Source organism: Varanus komodoensis, unplaced genomic scaffold (genome assembly GCF_004798865.1).
Source record: "Varanus komodoensis strain SLA01 unplaced genomic scaffold, ASM479886v1 scaffold8, whole genome shotgun sequence".
NCBI lineage: Eukaryota > Metazoa > Chordata > Lepidosauria > Squamata > Varanidae > Varanus > Varanus komodoensis.
Window position 1 is genome coordinate 31,980,267 of NW_025336481.1, and position 23,894 is coordinate 32,004,160.

Genomic DNA, 23,894 nt, shown 5'->3' on the forward strand with positions numbered 1-23,894 from the left:
AAGGCCAGCAGACAGCCAACTATGAAATAAAATGCAATTAATTATATTTAATTATATATCTTGATGATAAAAAGGAACTTCCTTTTTTAAGTAGTTTTGCACTTATGTTTATTATGGAATTTTATTTGCTTTGGAACAATAAGATTTTCCTATGTTTTCTCAAACCGCAAATCAAGCCAACACAAAAAGACAAGAGTTTCTCAAACTGTGGAAGGAAACCGTCTAAAGGTATTAAGCATATCACTGGTCATCCTTAATTTTGTCTGCCCAACTGCACTGCATAACTCTCCTCTTTTTTGCCCTCTTCCCTGATTTCTTGTTCAGTGTTGCTGACTAGGAAGGGGAAGAGGGCACAATTCTAACAAAGGAGAGGATTATAGAAGTACAGTGCGGAGTAGTCATCAGGCTGACTGCAGGGTTCAAGCAGCAACCCAAACAACCCTTGTAAGCAAAAAATACAGCGAGTCAGTCAAAGCCATTCACAACTGAACGGGAGTTTCACCCCATCTCCTACCCCTTCCATAGGACCAAACAGACTAATAATTATAAAAAGGCACAAGAGTTCTATTTTCATTCCCTAAACATAAGAACCTTCTCCCACTAATTTGGTAAAGAATGTGGACACGAGTAATGAGTTAGTGCTGTATATTACCAATTAACTGTTAGTAGAATCAGTAAGCATATATTTATCCAATTATTTTTAAGACGTATGAGTCACACTCTCTACCAGAAATGACACGTGAGGCAACACAAAATACGCAGCTAACACACACAGCCAACAAATGCTGGCTATCTGTTGCTTAAGATCCATATATTTCTTAAAACATATGTGCTTTTAGCCTTATTTGCTCCAATTCATCAAATGTGCTGGCCATCAATTTAGATGGCTTTAAAAGGGGACTAGACAAACTTGCAGAGGACAAAATTATCAATGGCTACCATTTCCAATGGCTATGGATGACTTCCCCCAGTATCATAGGCAGTATGTCTCTATATATCAGCTGATGGGCAACATGAGCAGGGAGATGGTACTGCACTCATGTTTTGCTTGTGGATATCCCAAAGACATTTGGTTAGCCACTATAAGAACAGAATGCTGGACTAGATGGATCTCCTCCACAAAATACAGATCTGTGGGTGGAAACAGACACTCAAGCATGCAGTGGAGTGAGATATGCCTTCACTTCTACTGCCTGGTCCCACAAATCCCACAGAACTAATGCACCATACTCTGTACAAATGGCGAAACAATTTTCTAGTGAAGTTCACTGTTTTTTGTTTTGGCATACGATGGAAGCTTGGCAAATCTCATGTTCATGTAAAAATGAGCATGCACATATGCCATACTCCCTATTTCAGAAGTTTAGGAAAATCTCTTTTCATGCAAAGTTTTACTATAGTATTGGCAATTAAAACAAACACGTTAATATCTACTTTGGGTGACAAGATGAACACTGGAATCCATGGCAGAAGATGGTGGAATTCAAAGACATTATTTTTCTTCTTCTCCCTTGGACATAAATCACTGCACACAGTTACATTTCATCTGACTCCATGCAATTTTGCTAACTGCTCTTGGAACTGAAAAGGGCACTTCAATCTCAGAGATTAACAACTGTTCAGATTTAGAGATATTTTTATCCCTTTTTTGTGTGTTGCCAAGCATTACTATTTTCTTTTTCTAGTTCCACCCCAAAATGTTCATCTGAGATATTTTCCCATGTCTAGCACTACTGTGGTGCTCTCCCTATCCCCAAATAAATTATTTGCTTACCTAAAAGTCAGTCCCCCAATCTGAACATATCTTTATATAGTAAAAGCATCCAAAGCATTCTATCATGGTGCTACAAAGGGGCAGCCACGTGCCTATTTACAAGGCAATCCTATGCACATGTACTCAAAGAGAAGTTTTCTCCTAGATGCTTACACAGAGGGATGCTGCCTTAATGGAAATTTATACCTATGAATTGCACTCCTGCAGCTCATAGGTGTGAACTGCAAAGTCCCCCTGATTCCTATATCCCTGTTGCATTGAACTTTCTCATGCTCCAATCTCTACTATTTTTGCTGCATGGGCTTTTCATTGGAGCAGGGGGAGCGGGGAAGGAAGCTGGAGGAGTCTATCTCCATGATGTGAAGATGTCCCACCATTCTGCTTCCCTCTCTGTCTTCTGGAGCACCCCCTTTCCCCTGATGAGCATCAGACACAGTCAGGTGTCAGCAATCTAACTCTGCGGTTGAAGCATGGTCTCCAACAAAGGGCTTCCAAGCAATTTTATGGTCCTTGGAATGTTTGTCCAGGGTCCACAGGATTGATCACAGGTATTTAAATCATTATACCCCTATTGTCACCTAGAAAAGCTCCCCAGGAGGCTCACATATTAATAAACCAAGTGGTCCCTGCCTTGGGGCTTGCAAGTGAAAAGGATGTGACACAAAATGTGAAGAGGCATTGGGATGGAAAGGTAAGCAAGAGGACTCAAGCATCAGTTCTATGGCTCTTATAATGATTACGTAGATGTCATGTCTTGTCATGACCAACTAGAAAGAGAAGAGTGAAAAACAGATGGCCTTTCAGCGGTGCCAGCGGAATGGTCCTTACTGAGCCTACAGCCTAATGGAAGACCCAAAGAATCTAATTCTTTTTCTTCCCTTCCTCATACACACAACCTTTAAAAAAAACTGTGAATAATGTTTGCATTTTTACCAAGAAAGAGAACAGATGTATGAAGCACATTTGTCTATGCTCTTGATAAAGAACAATTCCATATTACTTGTTTTCTTTTTCTTTTAAAGCATGTCTCTAAAGAAAGAAAGGGACGAACACCTTGTTTGAATTATATATCTACTAGGTAAACTCAGGACCCAGGATTTCTATGGAGCATCTGCACCCATTGGCAACATGGCAGAAGCAGGGATATTGCTATAGAATGTGTGAGAAGTCTTGAAATTCCTGTTGCAAACCCACATTAGTTTCACTTCACACTCTTTCCCATTTTGAAAAAAGTAATATAAGGAGAAATGTACATGTTAGCCTGGAAACTCTATTTACTTATTTATTTGTTTATTTATAAGCTGCTGAGACTAGGCAGTGTAAAACAGTAAAATTACAAGACAATTAAAACCATCATTAAAATATAAATAACTAATTATACTACTACTAATAATAATATAGCCAAGATCATTCAAAAACATGTCCAGGTAAGATGGACAACCAAATTTAATAAAATTACAAAATTAATAGACATATACAAATCCATTATTAAAAATCAATTCTTAACATTATTAAAATAGGTAGAGAAGAGATATGTTTTTGCCTGGTGTCAAAAAGAAAGCAGGGTATAGAACAGCTTATATGTAACACCCCCCCCATTTTTATTGTGCATATGCATATTCCTAATAACCAACTGTTAAGAATAAGAAAAATCTTCCTGCTGATGAGGGAGAAAGAGAAATTGCAATGTGTGAACATTTACACATAAGCTGTCAAGCTCTTCATTAAGAGGAAGAATAATACGAGCAAAATCTGTGAAAGAAGTTCTCAGGATACTGCCAGCATCTGATTCCAAGTAAATCCTAAAGATTCAGCAGTACCTGTTTTGTGAGTACAAGCAAGGAAATGTTGATACATTGCTAACAGGAGAAAGTGCTGATTTGTACATAAACAGGCAAGCAATCTATCTCCTGTTTTAGCAATATAACATTATTTCATAAATGTGAGATATGCTTGTAGAATTCTATCAACAGAATTCTAGTGTGTAGTGGTTCAAACTGAGGGACTGGGACTCAGGCAATCAGGGTTCCAGTCCCACTTGGCCATGGAGGCAACTGAGTGTTTTTGGACCAGTCATAGACTCTTAGCCCAACCTATCCTACAGGGTTGTTGTTGTGAGAATAAGACTGAGACCAGAAGGAGGAGAATTATGGAAGCCACTTTGAGTTTGTTCTAAGAAACAGTAAGATATAAATCTAATTAATAAATACAAAAATAACAAAATATTTGATACGAGAGTGCACTTAAAAAGCCATTAAAGATGGACAAGAGAGTGATGCCCGAAACCTCAGCTCTCAACTTGTCTGTCTAATAATAACCATTATCTTTAGAGAAGAAATACTAATTCTGAAAAGAATACAGAAGGGAAATCCACACCAGCTGTTTCATCTGGGATCTTGCACAGCAAGTTCAAAATGAACAGGGAGACAGCATAAGTCACTCCTATAATTCCAGATGTATTTCTCTGCTGCTGTCAGAAAATGAAAGGGGATACATATCATTCAAGGAACGAAGGAAAAGAGAAAGCAGTCAACAGTGCGTTATATTCAAAGTTAATTCTACTTAGAATAGACCCATTGAAATGTGACTTAAGTTGGACTAACATTCAAAAGAACCCTATATATACAATCCAATACAGGGTTCAATTGCTTCAATCAATATATAGATGTTTTTGTTGATATTAGTAGCACTTCTTCTTTGTGCTTACATGAACTTCCCTTGATTTTCCACTAAAGCACATCTTTGGATTGCCACCTTTGGTTTTCTTACATGGAGGTAGTTCTACCACTTTTCCACCCCTTCTAAGGCAGGTCCTGTTCAAGCTTACTTCAGTCTGAGATGAAGAAGCAGATGTCTTTTCCTATTTACGGGTAGCAGCGATTCCACAGCTTTGGTTGGGTATGGCAGAAAAATGTTATTCATTTATTTATTTAACCAAAATGACCTCGATGGAGAACACACCTTTGGGTTATGACTTCATCCTGCCCTATATGTGGATCAGGCCTTTGCTGTTCGACCATCAAGGTCCTAGCTGCTAAGCCATACTCTTTCAAATGCAGGACTTCCCATGTTGCTGGAGAAGGAATTTTCATGAGCCCCTTTCCTTTCCTGTCTTTAGTCCAGCAAAGAAGTGGGATAGGAGTTAGGAAATAATGGATTTCATTCAGCCTCTCACACTTTTCCTATCACCTAGTATTTTTAAGGATAACATAAAATGCATACATTTTCATGATCATTCCCCCAAATATACAAAGTTATACATTTTTTCCATATATGCACGTTTTACAAGTGACTTGTACAAACATTTCTGTGTGCATTTTTCTGTAGCATATGTACTTTTGGTACACATAATTATTTCTGAGCCAGGTCATAACATTCGGAAAATGTGAATCTCATCCTGTAACTGTGTTCCAGGATTTGATAAATTTGTATTAAAATATATTAATACCAAAATGGAATCAAATAGGAACAGAAGACTTCACCCCAGCTTCCTGGATGAAAATAATGCCAGCCTATAAATGTTTGTGAGAGTTTTGCACATTAGTGGGGCTAGCATGCTTCCACAGATAACATACAGTCATTCTTCTATCTTCTATTCCCTTCTTCCCCACTGCATGATACAAAATGGGATCAAACTTAGGCTAATAAAAACTTGCTACATATGTAAATGAGGCAACCAGCTAGACCTTCAGAGAAAGTGCTGACACCTACAGAACATACTTTTCTTCACAAAAGAAATGTTAAGTATTTCAACTGAGCTGAAAGTCCATCCTGGTTGGGAATGAAAGAGGCAGTTATTCATGGTGCACTTTCCAGGGCCAGTGTGGCACTGACTGCTTGGATGAGGATGGTGAGGGCTGGGAAAGGACATCTATGGACAGAGAGATGGAGCAAGAGGAGTGTTCTGAAGGCCGTGGTTTCCAGGTGTTCAGGCAGACCTTGGAAACTGACAGGGTATGGAAGTACCAGGAAGGGGGCACGAGAGAGGAAAAAAGAGGAGTCCAGTCTGATCCCTGACCCCATAACATGGCATTGGAAAAGAAGGGCAAGACAATTAGATCTAGATCAAAGAGGCTAGTCCTTCTCCAGAGAGGCACAGAGGGTTACTGAAAAGGAGAGTTCTTGGAAATAGCTTCTAGTTTGGGGTCTATGAACAACTCGATGCATGCTAAGAGACTTTTCCTTTGCTGGTTATTAGTTTGCTGCCTGCATGTTGGAAATAAAGTACTTTTTGCCACAGGAATAGCTGTTGTTTGATAGGAAGGAGGTAACCCAGCTCCCAGCACAACCCTCCCAAGAACTCTCAGCATCAGGAAGGTGGGTCTGCTGCTGCTAATCAACTTTTACTAATCTTCAAGTAATGGTGCATGCCAAGCAATTTTAAAGCCTATCTGTGAACAGAACTACATAAAGTGCAAATACTTCTTGTTGAAGACTTGCGATTTCTTGCAGAATAATGAAATATAGTTTATTCTCTGCTAAGGCTTGAAATATCAGAAAGAAGTATCAACAACCAGGAGAAATATCTACAGCCTCAGCTATGCAGATGATACCACTTTAATGGCAGAAAGTGAAGAGGAACTAAAAAGCCTCTTGATGTGAGTGAAAGAGGAGAGCGCAAAAGTTGGCTTGAAACTCAACATCAAGAAAACTAAGATCATGGCATCCGGTCCTCTCACTTCCTGGCAAATAGATGGGGAAGAAATGGAGGTCGTGACAAATTTTATTTTCCTGGGCTCCAAGATTGCTGCAGATGGTGACCTCTGCCAAGAAATTAAAAAATGCTTGGACATTGGGAGGAATCCTATAGCAAATCTAGACAGCATACTAAAAAGCAGAGACATCACGCTGCCGACAAAAGTTCCTATAGTCAAGGCCATGGTTTTCCCAGTTGCAATGTATGGCTCTGAAAGTTGGACCATAAGGAAGGCTGGGCGCCAAAGAATTGAGTCATTTGAATTGTGGTGCTGGAGGAGACTCCTGCAAGTCCCTTGGACTGCAAGGCGATCAAACTGATCAGTCCTAGAGGAGATCAACCCTGACTGCTCTTTAGAAGGCCAGATCCTGAAGAAGAAACTCAAATACTTTGGCCACCTAATGAGAAGGAAGGACTCACTGGAGAAGAGCCTAATGCTAGGAACAATAGATGGCAAAAAAGAAGGGAACGGCAGAGAATGAGGTGGCTAGATGGAGTCACTGAAGCAGTCGGAGTGAGCTTAAGTGGACTCTGGGGGATGGTGGAGGACAGGAAGGCCTGGAGGAATGTTGTCCATGGGGTCACGATGGGTCGGACGTGACTTTGCAACTAGCAACAACAACAAGGCTTGACATACTCTTCCCAGCATAAAGAGGGGAGAAATAAAGAGTGTTTCTAAAGTGATCACTGTAGTGTTGCTGTTGTTATATGCAAAGTGATCAAATTTATTGCAAGATACTTGCTTGTCCCTAGAAGCCTTTGCCTTGTATCAAATATTTGGACTGGACCAAAGTCACCTAGTGAGATTCATGACTGAGTCTGGACTAGTGAAATACTCAAACCACTACATTGCACTAGGTTCCCCTACCATATCTAGGCTTTCCAGACTGTTCCTACATCAGTTCTTTGGTATCTTCTAAAAAGCTGCTCCTGCAGGTCAGGCAATCTCCAAAACAGGAAAGGACATAGAAGAGAGCTGTGTGTGTGTGTGTGGGGGGGGGGGGGTAGCCGAGTGAAAAGCAGTACAAATTGGGAGTAGAGGGCTCATTCGCAAGTGACAGAGGAGGCATGAAAGAGCTTGCAGAATTCTACCTGGAATACACATGTCAGCTGGAGATGATGTTTGGGAGTGAGCCAGACCTGCAGACCTGATGCAGGCAGATGGAATTCCACTGCCACACTATACAGTGCTTCTACCTACTTGGAATTTGATGCTATTAAATAATAAAGATCTGTCAGCCTGAAGTTTACTTTTCTGCTCTCTGCATTACTGGAGTGCCTTCCTTTGTTTATTCCACATGGATCATGCCTCATTCTGACTTCCCTTAAAGGGACTTGGAAAGCTGTAACACAGCTCAGCTTTGACATCATGCATCCCACTGATTGATACGTTACCCACAAACAGTATAAGACTGGTCACAGAAATATTCATTATGCAAGTGCCATGGCAGATCAATCCATTCTCCTTCCAGCATACGTCTGAAAATGTAGCGTTCTGCCATGCTAAATCCATATATAGAGGGCTGATTGGATAGCTTTGGCCTTTTCTTTAATTGGTGATTTGCTCTTTCTCTCTCCAACCAGATTCAGTTCATGACCAAACCAGGTCACCTCTCTGTTTACAACTTTACAAAACCATGGCCCTTCCTCTCTGTCCCCTTGGCAAAAAAAAAAAAAAAAAACCCCTCTAGTCTATTCCTTGGTCATCTTTGTAACTGCCTGATTACAGGTACCCCATCAAGGGCTTTGCAGATCTTCACCATAGGAAGATTGCTTCCAACCTACTCCTATCCTACAAAGCGGCTCGATGACCAATTTCTGCCATCTAAATGTAGCACTCTTTTGGGAGGGAAGGACTCTGGGGTGCCAGCAGGATACTCCTCACTGTAACCCAAAGCATCAATCAAACTCCTTCTCAGAGATGGCTCTTAAAGACTTGGAGAAGCAGCTTGTTATAGTTCTTTCTGCACTAGTTGCAAGTGAAGCAGGGATCCAAGAAGAAATCCTCACCCTATTTGAGGAGGAGGATTATCATTTGTATACATGATTGGCTTTAAATAAGGCAACTCCTAATGATTTGTGAACTGCAACTAAAGTGACATACATTCCTGTTTCCCTCTGACCTTCCATTGTTTCAGCTCAGTCTTCTTACTCTTATTTGCCCCAGAATGTTTTTGGCAGCTCTTGCACAGATGTGTGATCAACCCATGAAGCTTTCTGCAAGCCTCAAAGCTGTCCTCAGATTTTCTTTAACAATACAAACTCCAGCAGGACCATTACTCTCCCATCAATTTTTTTCTGCCCCACCTATTCCCTTCACAGGCAGTGGCTCCTGCCCATTCACTTGTGCAAACAGAATCCACCACTTACACAAGGAAATTTAGCTGTTCTTGAGGAAAGCCCTCAAACAAAGAAAAAAACGGTGTGGAAAGAAGTGTCGTATTGGATACTGCACATGTGAATTAAATAGAGATGTGAAGGTCTAAATTTTCAAGCAACTCTGCATACAAAATGACCCAATGAACCCCAAGGTTGGAGAAGATGGTGTCTCCTTTGTTCTTACAAATACAGGGTTAAAGACAAAACTTGTTTGTATGTAGGTGTAGGAGAACTGTGCTAGGTAAGAGAAAACAAGGAGGAACCAGGCCTAGGATGAGTGTCTGAGCTGCATCTTGAAAAGGTCATCCTCAGATTAGGTATGAATGGAGGGAGGGAAATTCTGAGCCCCGGGAAGCTCAGAATTTCCCTCTGAGCTGAACTATGAAAAAGTTGTCAGAGGATAAGGTAAACTATAAAAGCATTGCTCTAATTAAGGACCGTGCAAGTTCAAGGTGTTCTGCCTTACCCATGTAATGTCAACAGCCTTGTGTGCCATATTCTTAATATTTTTGGTTGGCTTAAATCTTAAATCTATTTGGCCAGTTTCATGCAGGATCTGACAGAATCTCATCATCTACCCACTTTCATAGTTCCCTGAATACTCAAATGCAGTGCTCAAAAGCTTAAAATGCAATTATTTAGAAATATGTATTTTGAGAGTTGCATTTTAGGTAAAGATTCAGTCCTTAAAAATGATGAATTGTAACAGTATTCAGTGCCAGAAAATCAGTACTAATTTTAACAACTTCCCACATTTAATGCATGAAATCTTTTCCCACCAATTAAAACACAATACATTTGCAGATTAATGAGGAAATCCAGCAGAATGGATTTTATTGATGGACACATGCAGAAGTGACAAGAGACTAGAAATAGACTGATTTGGTCATTGCTAGAGATAAAATTATGTGGCAGAGACATGTGAAACTTGCCCTCTTGAGACCCAGCCCTTAACGATCAAGCCTGCTCCCCTCTAAATAGTCCCATCATGAATTCTGTCCCACATGGCCTGGTCCATTTGTCTCCATTGCTACTTATCTTTACAATATTTGAGAGACAGTAGGGAATATTGGCTTTGTTCACCGTTATTTTCATTCATGAACTGCTATGCTTGCTCTTAGTTTCATACAGGATATTCCAATGCAGCTGCATTATGTTCTTCATACAGCCCTCTTCATCTGGTTCCACCTCATCACATCAATGATAAGTGATTTAAGTTATTCCTCATTAACTCCTTAATGATAATTAAGCAGTACATCTTTGAGTGGCACTGAGAATAAGACACAATCCATTAAAGTTTTCTTAGCCTCTATCCAAGAGGAGGATTCTCACACTATCAGATATAGACATATAATAAGAGCCATCTCGGTTCCTGAGTGCTTCTCCTGACATAACCAAAAGAAGCACAATCTAAGCAACAAGGAGGTTTCAGCAAACATAGAATGCCAACACTTTTTTTAAAAAAAGAAAAATGAAACTAAAGCCAGGGTAACCCAATGTAGGGGGAGTGTGCACTGTGGTCACAGAATGCTGACTCACTCTTGCGAGGGGAGACTGAAAACCAGGTTGAGAGGGTTTAACGTAAATATCCTGAACAGGCACATCCACATTTTGTTGCAGGTCCCCCTTGTTCTTCTATTTCTAATGTTCGGGCGTAAGAGTTTTCTTATGTAGTGGAGGAAAGCAAAACCAAAACCCCACTTGCACAGAAGAGGTCTGGGCCAAGCTTCGCACAAGCACAAAAAGCCTTGAGAAACAAACGAAAAACCTAAAGGAAGGTAGCATGCTCCAAAGTCCAGTGAGGACCAAAGGTGCTCTGTGATCAGAAAATGCTGGCTGATTTGTACTGGGGGACGGAAGCTGGAGTCGGGGTGGGTGACCAAATAGAACAGAATACGGTATCACCAGCTTGCTGGCTAGCAGGGTGAGCAGAAGCATAGCCGGCCGCAACAGTTTGTTCTGCTTCTGTGGCTCCCACTTGGCCAAGTGGAGCTCCCAGTCTCCCACTGCTGCATAAATTATCTCCAGCCTTTTTTTTTTAAAGGACACTTAGCAAATCCGTGACCTACTTCCACCTCATCTCATTTACATTCAAGGATCTCCAGTGAATGCCAATGGCTGGGATGCTTAATTTTATCATCATTAGATTGCAAAGATAATTTCTTCTGTGGTTTGGGGATTTGATCATGTCATGGAAGTCAATTCCCTCTGAGCTCAATTCTAGATGCAAAGTTGAGCATGATTCAGTTCTCTGCTTCTCAAATTTTCTCTCTCTCCAATTAATCTCAGAGGTTTACCTGCTCAGTAATATTGATCTTAAAAGCCTAGTAGCAAATGACACTAATATTGCCATCCTGGATCAATATTTTTATTATATCTGGAACAGCATCATACAGCTTTTGTCTCCCCCACCCTCCACCCTATTTTGAACACTGTTTTGTCTGGACTCCTGATTATATATATTTAACATTCAACTCTAACTGCCAGCTGGGTTTTGTTGAATATACATGCACTAGTCAGAATGCCACATAGCTAAGCCTGGAAGGATTTATACTAGAGTCTCAGAACTGGTTCATACTTCCAAAACAGCAATGAAGACAGAAACAAAAGAACTTTATGGCAGTTCTTTCCCCAACTGCAAGCCTTATTTGGTGCATAGTGCAAATGGACCCTCAAACATTCCCCATGCTATGAGCTCCGCTAAGCTTGGGCTTTCCAGACTTACCAACCCCGTTTCACCTCATGCACCAGAAGTCATACATGGTCTTTTTTCAGTTTCTTTGCATTTATGACTAGGATTTCAGTGTTGGTTGAATTAAGGGCACATGACCACAATGGTAGTTAAACCATTGTTATATTTCAGGACGTTATTTTTATTTGGCTGTTCTTTGCAGATCCCCATATTCTGTTATGAGGTGGCTGCCATGAGTAATTGCATCTTGACAGACAAGTATCTAATGGCACACAAACCTAGCAAAGCATGCTTGGTTCCTTTCCCAGCTCCTCTTGTGTTTTGTGGAACTTAAGATGAACAAATGGATTTAGAGACTTCAGAAGACATTCACTTGGGGCCATGCCAATACAATGACAATGTGTTGTTACAGATATATCCTGCTTCTCTTCCAAAGGAATTCAAGGTGGCACACACTGTCTCTCCTCCACCCCCAAATGTATGAACATTCTCACAAAAACCTAGTGAGGTAGGCTAAGCTGAGAGCTACTGTCTGGCCCAAGGTTGCCCAGTAAATTTCATGTCTGAGTGGGGATTTGAACCAAGATCTCCTCAGTCCAGCACTCTATCCCACACTGTGTCTTCTTCCCACAGAGACTCTTTTTCTCCACCAATGGAACTATCCATGGTTATTAGATATGAAGTGACTCCAGGATTGCTCCCTTCCTTTGCCCAGCTCTTTCTTCTTCAGAGTAAATTCATTCTTACCTCCTTCTGTTGCCCAGAAGTATGGTTAAACCTGGGCACTGATGCTAACCATAGTTAACCTGCTTCAAGCTACCATGTTGAATTCTGGCTGAGTTGGAATCCTGGGGGAATCTACACTGGACACATCTAACAATACTTTAATGCCTGGCTCATTGGCATGTCACACAATTTTCATCCTAAACCACCCTCTTTGCACTTCTTCCGCCAATGCATCCTGGATTTCTTCAGACCAGTTATACCTATGTTGCAGTTTTTCCATGGTATCTATTTGAATATGTGGTAATCTTCTGGTACAGTTCTGTAAGGAGGAGGAGTGGTTTCAATGAGCTGAGAGGCTGGGAGTGGCATTACAAGAGGAAACTTGGACAAAACAAAAGTCTGATCAGCTTTCAGTTGCTTTGCCATCTTCCATGGAACCTCCTTGCACACCGCTGACTTAAACAATGAACTTCAGAGGAACTGCTGCTATTCCTCTTACTTGACCTTTGCAAATAATAAAAGTTTGGGGTGTCTTCATATGCCCCCTTTATTATGTTGGCTCAGGGGACAACTAGATGAAAATGGTCTAGATATACATGTCTACACAGAAGTATGTCGCATTGTCTTTAATGGCACTTACTCTTGGGAATGTAAGCATGGGGGAGAGTCTGCCATGCTCTTTAGGAACTGTTTTCAGTGGAGCAGAATGGTGGTACTGATTTCACTGGCTTCATACTATGGGAGGTGGGAAGATGGCAGTAAGCAGCACCAAGGCCTTGTCGTCTTCTCTCCCTACCCTCTTTTTCTTCATGATATTTCATGGGGGTGGGCAGGAGAAGCTGTCATTCCCCCGTCCATTTTTGTTTTCATGTTAAATACTCATTCCTCCACATCTGTTCAGAGCCAGTGATTTTTTTTTAAAGAGTCATTTCTGTAAGGCCTCTTCCAAACACCAGCTTGTAATTGCATTTGTTTGTGACAAAGATCATACTTTCAACACCGTGGAAATTGCCCTGTAATTATTAGCATATCCTGCAACAGTGGCAAATGCACTTTGCAGAAATGGTGCACCTGCACTCCTCGATAAAAGGAAAGAGCTCTAGGGTACATGCCTTCCTGGTTTGAAGTTAGCAGTTTGACTTAACTGCTGTTGTAACACTTACTCATATGTAGTATTGAGAGAAATACAATCTATATTTTTCCTACTGAAGAAGGAAAACACATTCTCACAGACCTTTTTTTAACCCTTCTCCACATCTGGTAGCCACATCATAAGCAATGTACTAACATTCAATTTCAGCACACGAATAATTTTAATTTGGGTCTAATTATAATCTCCCAACAGGAGCATCTTTTTACAGTTTGCTAATTTTCTAAATTATAACAGCATTCAAAATTGTATTTCTGCAATTTTCACTTTCGATGGATATTAAAATATACACATTTTCACTTTTAGTCAATGGGGGAAGCGCATACTTCTGAACAATGCACATAGAAATGTGCTCTTTCACTGTTTCTCACTTTTCTTGTTTGAGGCATTTAAAAAAATTCATTAGAACATCAGAACAAGAGTTTTGCCTGCCCGAGCTCATCAAGAACTCATGCTCTGTCTCAGAAACAGTGGGATTAGTACAGTTTTGTGGGTGGGAACCAGAATGAAGTTTTTAGGGAAATTTACTTTTCCAGTGAACGTTACAGTCCTAAAGGAGCCGAAAACAATTACATAGACTAGCCCAGCTTCTGCACTATGACACAGGTGCGAGTGAAGAGATGGATAAAACTGCTTTGTGGTGTGAAATATTTTGAACTTCGGCTTGTTTCGGCTTGTTAACAGTGAAACAGGAGCAACAATGTTCCTGTTTTTTGACCTCCAGGACGACTACAGACATATTTTCTTAAAGACAAAGTAGAAAACACTGGATACCTTTGATATGAAATGTCTATCAAACCAATATGATTCCTAATGCCATTACAGAAAACACGTACCTAGATCATGCATCAGATGGATTTATGCTGCAAATACACTTTGATCCAGATTTTCAATAATGGTGGGAAAATAATATTTTAAGTATGGAAAACTTTGACTTAGATAAAAGACATTCCACAGGAACAGACAAATTTCTGTAGAGGTTTATTCAACCATGCATGCTTCATTTGTTACTTCTACAGCACATTACCCTCAAACAATTTCTCAGCCTGAGTACACTAGGTTCAGCTACCAGTGTTTACTAAATATTTGATCCTAATTAGACCTAATGATCACATTTGTTTCTCAATCTCCAGTTGGCAGGAAACAATCCTAAATCCTGAGGAGTGCCTAGGATTTGCTGTGGGGTGCAAGTACTATTGAATATTTCAGGAAAATTGACCATATTCGATACATATTGATATGTTCTGCAAGTGGAAAGTCCAACATGGTCATATTTAAGTTCAAATATAAGAACTATGAAAGGATTAGATAAGAGGGAGAGTAATTAAGCATCATTTATCTTCTGGAGAAATCAAATTTCTTTAAAATCACTTTCACAGAAGCACAGAGATCAGAAAGTTGCATAGAAAGTCCAAGAAAATACTAATATACTAAGTGGATCTTTTTAAGAAGTATATTTCTTTAAAAAAGGCAACTAAACACATCAGAAGATGACACTGATATGAAGGTTTGTCAAGGTGGATAGGAGGGTGGATAGGAAGCGCAGTGCATTCCTCTATGCGGTTTCTATTGCAAAGGCTAATACTGGCAGACAGACACCTTCACTTGCTTAAAGTATTATTATTAATAATAATATTTTGGTGAGTACTGAGATCTCACAAGGAATACTACTGAAAATTAGTGTTATTACCTTATTCATAAATTAGTTTGAGTGAGTGCAGTGACACAACCAAGTCTGTAGGGGTTATTAAATTAATCAGGTTGGCTAAGAACCAAGACTGTAGAATGCTTCAAAAGAATTTTCCCAAGTGGAGCAGACAGGCTACAAAGATTCAATGCAAAGTTGGGAAGACCTGTAGGTGTGGGGTAGCACATGCTTTGAATACAGAAGATGGCAAGTTCAATCAAGGGCACTGCTAGTGAAAAAAGGATCAGGTAGCAGGTAATGTGAAACTAAGCGGTTGTTAAAGCATGCACTGTAGGACGTTGCATGCTTGTTTTCACTGCTCTCCTGTAAGTGCACATGGCCTTGATTTGGATCAGGACTGTGGTACTCCAGGAGAGAAAGACCTGTGCTTCCCACTCATTGTTTTCACAGAATTCCACCCCACCACTACTCGGTTCTTGCTAAATTAAGCCTCCACTGACCCCAACAGAGACTTCCCCTTAAGCCCCTGCAGTAGTGGCTATAGAACTTCATTAAAAATGGCAGGGCGGGGGGGAACCTAAATCCTTCTCCCCTGGACTACCACAGTCCCAATTCAGAGTGGGTTTTACAGAAGAGTAGAGAAAGCTATCCGGTATAGCATCACCATGTGTGTCTTAAACTAGTGAATGGGTTAGAACTTAGAATCTGGGCAGCCTGAAAACACAACACCAGAATTGGCAAATAGTCTGAACTTGTATAAGGCAGCACTTGTGCTCTTGAATCTAAAGTGATGCACAGAAAAACATTCCTGATTTCACACATACAATGGTGGGATCTGAACTGACTGTGACTATTTAAAGATTTTGGGATTGTGGTGGATAGCTGGATAAAAGTCTCTACTTTATCAGCAGAAATAGCAAGTTCAATATTAGGGAAAGAGAACAAAATAGCTAGGTATGTTCTGGAATTATATTTTAGTTGATAAATCACTCAAAAAGACTTTGCTTTCAATCCTGAATGCAAACAGTTCATTTTCTCTGAAACTGTTTGCAGATTCCTGAACTTGCTATCATATGTGCAAAATGTGTACTTAAAAATGCCCAGCTTTTAAAAACACATACAACTTTCTCAAAATGCACACATTTAAATTATCCAGGTTTTAGTCTATGGGGGAAATTTTGGAAAGGTGTGCAAATCTGAGAACTGTTTGCACAACATTCATGTTGGATACCTGTTAATTTTCCCATTTGGGAAAAACAAACATCAATGCCAAACACAAAAGTATTTTGCGAAAAGCAGACAGAAACATAAAAGCAAGAAAATAATGATGAATGATCTGAAAAGTAGCAGTTAGCTATGGCCCTGCGAAGATTAATCTCTTTCAGGGATAAAAACACTACTGGTTAAGACAAGAAAACCCATCAGGCAGAGAGAAAGTACCAGTTATCCAGCTTGGCTTAGTCAGCACTCTAAAATATTGATGAACACAGCAGCGTGAAACAGCATCTCACACAGAAGAAAATGCTAATGCAACATTTAGAAATTTATCCGTAAGTGGCCAAAGGAGGAAACATAGGTTTATAGAAGTGTTGAACCTATTCAAAGAGTGAATTATTCATAAATATCAAAGAAGTGGGAAGATATGCTCTATCACCTTGACACTTTTCAGATAGCTACTTTGTAACTTGCATTCTGTACCAGTAAGGTTTAAAATGTACTCTGTTGAATTGGGGGACTGCCTGTAGAATAGATTCTGAAAGAAAAGCATTTGCTTCCCCAGGGTGCCTCCATCCTAATGTCCTTCCCCAGGAACTATGCTTGGCCTAACAATTTTTAAACAGGCCTTAAAACATATGAATGCTTCACTCTGCTTTTATTTGATTCTGGGGTATATTTTACATTTTAAATGGTAGCTGATCTTTTTTTAAAATATGTTGAAATGGTATTCTAATGCTGTTGTTCAAGTTAATTGCATCCTGTATAATATATTTTGAAGACCACCTTGACAAAGTGGGGGTTTTTTTACATTTACAGGTGGTATTAAACTACCTCAGATAAATAATAAACATGAACCATCGGAGTTATACTACGTAGCTTTCCCTGACTGAGTGCCTTTCAGATGTTCTAGACTCGGCACCCATTAGCCCCAGCTAGCATGGCTGATAGCCATGAATGCTGGAAGCTGTAGTCCAAAACATTTGGAGCCACTTGGTTGAGGAAGGCATTATACCACGGACAGTTCATGGTGATCAGTCCCACATATTCTGCATTTCAAGATGCTGCTCTTTGTTTGGTTTATACAGAGTATATTGCCAACAATTAATTATTACATGGAGTGAAACTAATACCTTTGTATTAATTACAAGCTATTTGGTGGTATTCTTTCAGCCATGCACCTTCCAGTCACAGGCTAGCTTTGCTGCTGAGTTGTCAAATACATAGGTATGAACTGTCATGGGCCACAATGTCATGAGCCTGTGGGTAGACGTGGACAGTGTTTGTTCAAGCCATAACTAGAAGACCAGAACTGGACGTGTGTCAGACCATGAACTGTGCATCCTGGTATCATTTACAAAGCTGAGTTGATAGACTGGGAGCAGTTTGGTTGCCACCAGACCTTCAGAACATCTGTTTCCCTTTGGGTGAATTAAGCAATGACTGGATGCTCATAATATCATGTACTGATGCGACCGAACCAGCAGTAGCAGAAGGAACTAAAGCACCAACTGACTCATTTTCACTCCTTTTTTGACAGTTTCAGTCACCCTGCTGTGGGGCTTATCACCATGAAAGACAGATACAGAGAACAGCATGTACCTTAGTTAAATGAACAGAAGCTGCCACAGTTTATTAGATCTATAAGCACTCAGCTGCACACTTATTAAGCACACATTTTTCTCCCCAGAGGAACCTTTGGCAGTCACAGGTGGAGGTGTACATTTCTTGCCCCTTTAAGATAAAGGGTTGCCTAAGACTGCTGTATAGGTAGACTCCGAATATCCTGTATGTTACAAGTCTTGCTATATGTCAACTGAATCCATGGACTCTTTGGGGAATTAAGACTGAAGCAGAACAAGAAGTCTCAAAGCACAGTTCCAGATTTTTAACAGGTGTGCTCCATATGTTATACTGTGTAAAAAGTATAGCCTTCCCAATGCATTATTAACCTCAAAGTATTCATTATCATATATGAGGATATTTACCCTTTAAGGGAAAAGAGAAACTGTGTAAAGAAGATATACTATTTGTTTTTTACCCCCCCCCGCCTTTTCTACCCCAAAATGGCACAATGACAGCCATTACGCAGGATCAGTAGCCATTCTGTGGAAACTTTAAACAGCTCTACCACAACAAATGAATTTTAAATGTTCCACTGCTTCATTTAGGCACACATGAATGATAATGATTTAATGAGAAGCTAACATGCACAAGTCCCCACACTCACTTTGGTGGTGGCGAAAGGTAAACCCTTTAAGTTAAGCAAGAGAATTAACACTGAGCTTTTGGACAAGAATTTTATAGGTGATAGATACAACTTTGCACATTGAGGCATTTTGAATCTGCTGTGAAATAACACATTTTCTGAAAAATGTATCTTAACAAAAAAGTTTTAGTAAAATGGGCATGACTACATGTAAACAATAACAGAAGATGAATCTCAGAAGATAAGGAACACAGAAAACATTTGTGAATGGGGGATGAACCATCTAAATTGATAAGAGGGCTCTGAGGGCTTCTGGGGCTTGGCGTTGTTTTTTTGCATTTCTTCATCTTCTTTTTCTTCTTCTACTTCTACTTCATCTGCAGCTATGATTCTGCTTCAATAAAATTACATGGCCTGGCTTCCACAATGATGTAATTTTCACTGTTGTTGTATAAAGACAAGAAGCCTAAACAGGAAGAATGAACTGTAGATATGCTCTGACCTTATTACCGATCTCTGTTGCTTTGCCACCTATTCAGTGTGGTGAGAATTGCAAGTTGGTGTCACAATAATCAGGGAATGCTAAAAATCCAGGTAGGTATGCTGTGAACAAGAGGTAAGACAGCAAGATAATGTACAACGGAGGTGGGGAATATGGGGCCCTCCTAGCCCATAACTCTCATCATCCTGCACTACTGGCTATATGGCTAAAACTGATAGGAGTTGCAGTTCAGCTACATCAGGAGGGCCTTGTATGCCCTGCCTTTGACAGAGAGAATGCTCCCTTCTTCTGAGCATGGATAGAGGGTTGGATGCTGTCTCAAGAACAGATGTGGAAAAGAGATCCTTGACCCACAGCAGGGCCTACAGCATCAGTTCAGGGGTTGAGTCATGTACGGCCATCTTCTTGCTCCCACTCCTGCCTTTCTGTAGGCAGTTCAGGTGCACATCACCCAGGAAGCTTTCCAGAAATGTGCAGCATTGCAAGAGCACTTGCTAGCGGCTTCCTTGCCCTTCCTAGAAGTGCAACCCACCCATCTTAGATATCAATGGTACCCCAGACCTTAGCTTGCTGCCTGACTGGGGACCAGCAAGGGTTTGTTCCCCCTGCCATCCTGATTTTGCCTTTCTTGTGTTATCACCTTTAGAGTATGTAAATGGTTCTTCCTGGCTAGGGCATGCTGAGACTAGTCGCTCCTTTTGCTATCTGGTTTCTGTCCTAAATCGAGGAAGTACACAATCTGCATTAAATCAAGAAAGAAATAAAGAATTAAGACACAGGGTGGGGTGGCCATGATAAGAGAACTGGAACGTTCCTATGGAATGAGCAGGAAAGCAGTTGCTTGGGAATCCTAGATGCAGAGAAAAGCAGTACCACATTATCCCTTCTCCAATATATCTGCAGTTTCCAGGAAATGCACAGCTTGACAATTACCCATTTAAATTTTATCTGAAGCCTCAGTGACCATTTGCATTACTTTTTTTGGCCTGATTCTCAAGGTGGATAAGCTGCCTTAACGTTTTAAAGGTAAAGTAAGGGCTTAAGCACTCATGATTTCCCTCAGCACTTCAACTGAGGATCAGGACATAGCCTATTATAAAAGCAACCCAAGCCCCATGATATTAATAATAACTCTCTCACACATTCTTCAACAATGAGAAACTTGTCAGAATATATAGGTACAATAAAATAAGTTTGAGCTACAAGATGCCAATTGAACTGAACTACAAACACCCTCACACCTTGATATTGAAGGGGTGCACAAAGAAATAGGTCCTAGGTGAACTGATACTCACAATTACACAGAAAATCACACTTTGACTTGTGTTACCCAAAAACACAGACACGAAATTCCAAATATGTCTTCTAAAAAGGATAAAAGATTTTAAAAGTAGCTTTGGAAGGTGACAATGTTGTGTAAGAATTCAAAAGGAAAGAATAGCAAATCTTGCTCAGAAGTTGACCACAGCATTCAATCTGTTAAACAAGAGATTCTGTGGGGGAGATCAAAGTTTGAGCATGTGCTTAATTTGGATCCACTGAAGGTGATGGGGCTGGTCCCCTTTCCACCAAGCGGTTGTTCCAGTCCTTTCCAAAATGATACATGGGGGTTTAAGGAACCATGCTGAGTGGGGTACTCAGTATAACATTAACCAAAGCCTGGATCCAAAAGTCAAGCTACAAAATCCCTACTTTTCTTTTTTTATCTAGGAGGTCTTTCCCCTAATCACAAAAATATAAACAGCAACTGTTCATGAGGCGGGGCAGAATGGGGGTAGACAGTAACAGAAAGGTTCTTTGCAAAGACATTTTCTTTATTATTCCTGCACATGCTCCATATAGAGTCCCAGAGCTTTGGTTTCATGGCTCCATCTTGGAAGGGCTTTATTGGACCTCTACCTACCATAGCAGATGCAAATCTAGAACCCAGTGTGGCCTCCAGCAGGCACATAAATCTCTAGCACATGCAGCCAGCACTATTCACTCTGAAGAAATAAGTTGTTCTGTGCTTGGGGAAAAGGTCTACATAATACAGTTCTCTCCTTTGAAATAAAGCTATTTTGATAGCAAAAGCAAGAGAGAGAGAGAGCGAGAGAGAGAGAAGAAAAGGAAGCAACAGTCCTACTGTACAGTGTACAGTTCAGCCTGGCATGTGGCAGCAATGGCACCATCGAAAGCTAATGATACACACAAATATAAAATGCTCTGGATTTTTAAACAAGCACTGGAGATAGTTTGTATTCATTTACAGTGCAATCCAGAGTAATCAGCCCTGAGCAAAGTTCTCCTCTTTCAAACTTATATACCCAGGTTAAGGATATATAAGTTTGCAGTCTGATTTAACTAATGTCAGTTATGCCAAGAACTCCTTTTATTCAGAGTACCACAGTAACAGTGCTAAGCTCCTGAAGGCTTAGAGTTCCTTGGGGCTGAACCAGGGAAGCCAAAGAAAAATGCAAATAGGGAATTTTAAAAAAATATTATTTTTTCACTGACATACTTGACACCACTACTGGAGAATGAACAAAGAACACACTGTCAAAGAGGGAACCTGCACAGAAAGTTACTGTTTGTTCTCCATGAATGCAGAGGTATATTTACTAAAAGAAAGACATTCCATTCCTCTCCAGAGATTCCCCTTCATTCAGAAGAACGGCAGGGCTGTGTTCACATCCCTTCAGTTCAGGTTAACTCAGCACTTTGGTTACAGACCTCTATTTGCAAGAGCAACATTCACCGGCTATAAACATTAATCCTTGATTTAAACTTGCCATTACTTGGCTCCAGTTTGAGCACCATTTTATTTGCATGCAATATTTTGCTTTGGTAAGCTACGTGAGGACATTTAAATATTGAACTAGTGGAAAATTACCATGCAGGAGACATTCTTTGGCACATAATTCCTGTAACTCAAATATTAGTTTCACGAAAAACCAATATAAGAATTTTAAAGCACTTGCTAGCTTTCCCACCTGAAAAAAAATAGGTCTCCTGCACTATGAAAGTAACAAAAACAAAAGGGAAATACCTACAGGTGTTATAAAGGATTGCCTTTATTTACTGAACTGGCACAATGCAATCGAGCATTTAAAGGTCTTATTGTCCCTTCCTTTTAAAAGAGATGCATGTGTATTTTAGAGTATTGCATTGCATCTGTCTGGGGATTGCCATATGACTTCTTGAATCACTTGTCATGTTCCTTTTTTTTTTTTTTTTAAAGAACTTGCCTTAAGCCTTTCGATCCACATCAGGGGCCCTGCTCTCCGATACAACTTTAGCAACAATTTGACTGGTGGGTACCACAGAAAGGAACATTCCGGTGGTGGGATCAACGTTGATGTATTCCCTCTACAACAAGGGACGAATCCAATTTCAGAGGAGCTCTGGCAGGTTGCCTCCCAATGTGGTTGGAGCCAAAGGCAAGGGGGTGGGTCCAAAGATTCAAATCTCCCCATATGGTAACTGAAAACTCTTCTTGCCTGTAACTAAGCCTTAGGAGAGATGTTTCAACCTTTTAGACTGGGGGAAAACTGCACAAAACCCGCAAATGAGGATGGGGACAGGAGATGGAGATGTGGCCCTTTGGGGAACTCCTGAAGGCAGCCTGGGGCTACCAGAGGGTTTGAGTGGGGCCCCATACCTGAGATTTCCCAGTTCTGCTCTACAAAAAATTCCAAAAGGTTTCTACTTTTAGGAACAACCTGAAAAGCTTTCTCTCAAGATGGTGTTTTAAGATTGATTTCTGCTCTTCTGCTGGTTTAAAATGTTGCTATTCTTTTAGTTGCATATTACTGATATTTTAAAAAAATGAACTTTGCTAATGTTATGTTTTGTTAATGCAAGCCATTTGGGGAAACTACTTTAAAAAGTGGGATATCAGTAACAGGAAATATCTTTTCCCATGATTATCTTCCTGGGAATTAACCATCAACCTTCTGGCTAAGGTGAATTTCTTTGCAAAACAGAGTATTTCTATAGGGCAGCTTTTACCCTTTTTGACCTGCTCCACTGCTGAACAGTGGACAGAAAAGAGAGCCACATTATTTTTTAGAAAGAGACAGATTATGACTAAATGATTTGGGGAGGGTGAGTGAAGGTACTGATATATTTTGGCTATCTAAAAAGAAGATATAAGACAAAGGAATTCTAGCTGAGGAAAAGGAGGGGTTAATAAACAAGGCAGCAGAGGAGGTGGCAGCAAAATCAAGAAACAGAACTTTTCCTTAAATACATCACTTTAGTTATTTTAACAGTATGTGTACATAGTGTAGAAATGAAGTCGTCCTGAGTAGTGGTAAGCAAATTATAGGATTCTGAATTTCAAGTACTTAAGGACAAGCAAAACACTTTTACAAAGAAAACTATGCAGCAGTCCGTCTCAAGATCTATTCAAATGAGGTAATAATTAGACATAAAAAACCTAATCAGACATTAAAAAACTGGGGGAGAAGCCTAGTTTCCTAAAAATAAGATTAATACAGTTTCCTGAAACTTAGTTTCATTAAGTTTTCTAAATTATTACACCCAAACTCTTCCCACTGGAAATAGCACTAGGTAGGCATACCTTTGTGTACTCCACCCTAAGATTGCAAAGCAGACTGTCTGTGTGTGTGTGTGTACACGTGTGTGGCCAAGAAATATTAACTCTCTGTGGCAAATTCCTCTAGCATGTTAATTAATGACCAAGGAATGCCAGCTATGAATACAGAACAAAATGGCAATTCCCTAATACACATTTGCGGGTGGGGGAGAGAAAGGAAATTACCAGTCAGAAGAGTCTTCTTGTTTTTCAGATGTAGGAGATATTAATATTTTTGTTCTTGTACATCCAGAACTTGTTGACTTAGCCCTTTCTTAATGTTTAGCTTCTCTCTACTTTTAACTGAAGAACAGGAACCTGCAA

The 23,894-nt window shown here is 40.1% G+C and overlaps 1 protein-coding gene across 47 annotated transcripts in view; it reads right to left on the reverse strand.

The window, feature by feature from the left end:
• Positions 1 to 23,894, reverse strand: part of SORBS2 (sorbin and SH3 domain containing 2) — a 205,143-nt gene that overhangs the window by 147,086 nt on the left and 34,163 nt on the right. For 7 of the 47 annotated variants that reach the window (XM_044455056.1, XM_044455055.1, XM_044455088.1 and 4 more), the window contains one exon: positions 23,757 to 23,888. The exons of the other annotated variants lie outside the window; for them this stretch is intronic. The gene's annotated coding sequence lies outside the window, so the exon portion shown is untranslated. The remainder of the gene's footprint in view (positions 1 to 23,756; positions 23,889 to 23,894) is intronic. 47 annotated transcript variants of the gene reach the window in all.